The sequence below is a fragment of the Cariama cristata genome, unplaced genomic scaffold, assembly GCF_000690535.1.
Source record: "Cariama cristata isolate BGI_N322 unplaced genomic scaffold, ASM69053v1 scaffold40358, whole genome shotgun sequence".
NCBI classification, from domain to species: Eukaryota; Metazoa; Chordata; class Aves; order Cariamiformes; family Cariamidae; genus Cariama; species Cariama cristata.
Genome location: NW_009633592.1, coordinates 8,903 through 12,088, shown reverse-complemented (window position 1 = coordinate 12,088; position 3,186 = coordinate 8,903).

The window sequence follows — 3,186 nt, the reverse complement described above, 5'->3', positions numbered from 1 at the left end:
TGCTGTGAGCAAGACGCCTTCAGCCAGCCCTGTCGTGTGGCAAGACGGCCTGCCAGCCCTGACTGAAGAGAAGGGCGAGGGCCTGCGATAGCACTTGGACACCCAAACAGCCCTTCTGCCATCCTGAGAGCAAGTTCTGCCTCTGGGCTGCTGGCACAGGCACGGGGCTGAGCGGCCCGTGCTGATCTGTGGATGTCGCAAAGGGGGACTCTCCGCTGAGCTGGGCTCAGCTCTAGCAGGTGGGGAGGTGGCAGCTGCACCCCGCAAAGAGCAGGCTGAGGCGTGGGGAAGCCGGTGAAATGGTGGTATTAATAAATGGATTTGGAGGCAGCTCAGTAGTGACAGGAACAACCTGTCCCTTGAGGGGAGCACTGACCCCCCTGAAAACTCTGCTGCTTCTCTATCAGCCCAGCAGTGAGACAGGAGCTGCTGGCTCAGGGTCACTTTTCCAGCAGGATCCCTCTTTCTTCCCATCCTGGCGGTGGTCTGGGTGTTACGGTGGCATGGTCTTTCACCCATGCCTGCAAGAAGGACAGGCCCCAGCTGCCAGCAGGCTCTTCCCTTTGGTGCTAGTGGGTCACAAAGAAAGCTGCCTGGGGGTCAGGGGGGACGCCAGCTGTTTGCGGCATCCCTGGTGTTTTCTGCCCAAAGTGGGCATGGGGTGCTGTGACCTTCTCTGAAATAGCTGATGGCTGGTCTCACCTCACCCCTGCCATCTGTGGCATGACTGTTCTTGGTGCCATGCTCTTCATAATTGCTGTTTTGTTGTCTTGAATTTTTTCTAATGCTGGGGGTTGTCCCTGTTCCCCAAGCATCTATATATAAATGTACAGAATAAAGATGTTTTATTGAGCTTGCTGGCTGAGTTGTACAATGAGCGAGGGTGGAGCTGGGCTCTTGCCCTGCTGCCCTTGGAGCTGGGTCACGGCTGGAGATGGCTACCCTTCACCTCTTCCTAAGCTCCCTGCATTCAGCCCGATAAATACCGTCCTGCAGCGTGAAGGAATGCACGCACGCTGCTGTTTACAACCGTGCTGTCTCTCCTGGCTTATCTGAGCAAGCCTGGGTGTGCAGCCTGGGGTGACAGGCAGCCACGTCACCCTGAGCGCAGCACTTCGGGCTGTTGTGGGTGGAACAGGCTGTGGTGAGTGCTTCCTCGCAGCCACAAATTCCCCCAGAGCCTAATTAAAGGCATGCTTTCTAGGGCACACATCTAACCAGTGGTTTGTTTTTATATATAGCTTCGACCTTATCAAGGGGTTTGCGACTGCCTTCTCTCCATGAGAACAGATTGTTCCCTTGGGACAGGCAGAGGCAGAAGGGCTTCCCTGCGGAGGTGACTTGTGTCACTGAAGGGATTTGCCTGTTCTCAACTTGGTTTAGTGTCAGGTAGTGGCATCTGCAGAGTCCGGTCCTGCCAGACACTTAGGAAATGAGCCGTGCTGCTGTCACCGGGGCGTGAGGCAACCCTGCCAGACTGGTTGCTATTTCTCTTTACGTGAGGACTTTGGGAAACTTGTCACCTTGCAAGGCGAGGACTGTCATTAATGGGAGTGACTCGGTAATTCTTTCCTCTGCTGATTACCAGCAGAGCTGCATGCACCAGAACGAGCTTCTTGTACTTCCTGAAATCTCACAACAACTCTGTTGTCAAGTCTTAGACCTCTGCTGACAGTAACGTAGCAGCTTCCCAGCACAGGCTGCCTGCTGGAAGGAGAGCAGCTCCACAGCTGCAAGTAGGATGGGGCAGTTCAGAAAAGAAGGGGAAACAGCACATGCAAATACAGCTGCACTTTGCATCATTATCTGCTGCCTGAAAGGCTCTCTCTTTCCCCCCCCTGCTCAGGGAGGGGAAGCCCGCAGCTGATGAAACTCTCTGCAAAGTGTGTTTTCCAAACCCCACCCAGCGCTGCCTTGACGTGGCACGTTCCTTCCCCCTGCTCTAAGAGCTGAGTTCAAATTATTGCAGCAGTACTTCTGGAAGAGACCGTCGGGCTCCAAGCAGCTAGCGGCGTGGCACGGAGCTGAGCCCTGCCAGGCAGCTGAGGGCAAGCACATCTCTTGCCCTGGAGCCGCTCTCACCTTTTCTCAGTGCCCGCTTGTCCTCTCCACGGCATTCTGCTTTGGCTGTTGTAATTTGTGGACCACTGGGGCAGCCACTGTGATGTGAACTGTGGCCCAGAGCTGACACAAAAACAGATACCATGCATGTAGTATCACCAAGAGTCTGGGAAGGAGGGAAAATGGGGTTATACGCTCTTTCTACGATGGAGGAAAGCTTTCACAGAGGACTCTGTGACTCTGGCATGTTGCCCATCCCTTCCATGAGGAGTCTAGCAGTAGACTGTTTATATGTAAATAGCAATTATCAGGAACTGGTGCTGTGATTTCAAAAAGCCCAACAAAAAGCGTGCCTGTGCAGCTCCAGCTTCCTCAAATCTTATTTGACAGGAGCAGTCTTTCTTGTGCACTCCAGAGCTGGTGATAAGCATCACACAATGGACTGCTACAGAGTGGGAATTGCCAAACTGCCTGTAACAAAAATCCTGGGGCAGGGGTGGGGAATCAAGATGAGCATCTTCCAAGTGGAGAGGGAAAAAGGAACCACAGGGCTGAGCTACCATATATGTTATACAGTAAGGGGAAGGTCTGCAACTGCAGCCAGAGGGGAACCGCCATGAGGTGAAGGCTTCATACTAAGTGACTGGATAGGGGTTCAAGCCTAGGCTTGGCTGGAGATGCCCTGGAAGCAGCCACTGTGCTTACGTTACCTGCTTTTACAGTAGGAACAGAAAGCTGTAGCAACAGAATTGCCGAGCAGTGATGCTGTGGAAATACCCATGACAAGACAATGCAGCTTCTGGTAGCACCAAGCAGGCAGAGGCAAGCTAGTTGCCACCAGCTCAACTGGGTACATTCAGCATCACACAGAATTCACAAGGTCCAGTTCCTCTTAGATGCAGAGATAATTTATTAGACTTTTCTGCATTAAAACCTGACAGGCAGTATAAAAAAATTTTAACTGTATTTAAAAACACTGGTTCTATAAAAATACTGGTTCTTTAAAAACATTGGTTCTTTAAAAACTCCCAGCATGGCTGGGAGTTAAGGAGGTTAGCGCTTAAAGAAAAAATCTAAAGTTCTTGTCACACCTCCTCTGGGTCGTTTTGCACTAGATCCTGCTGA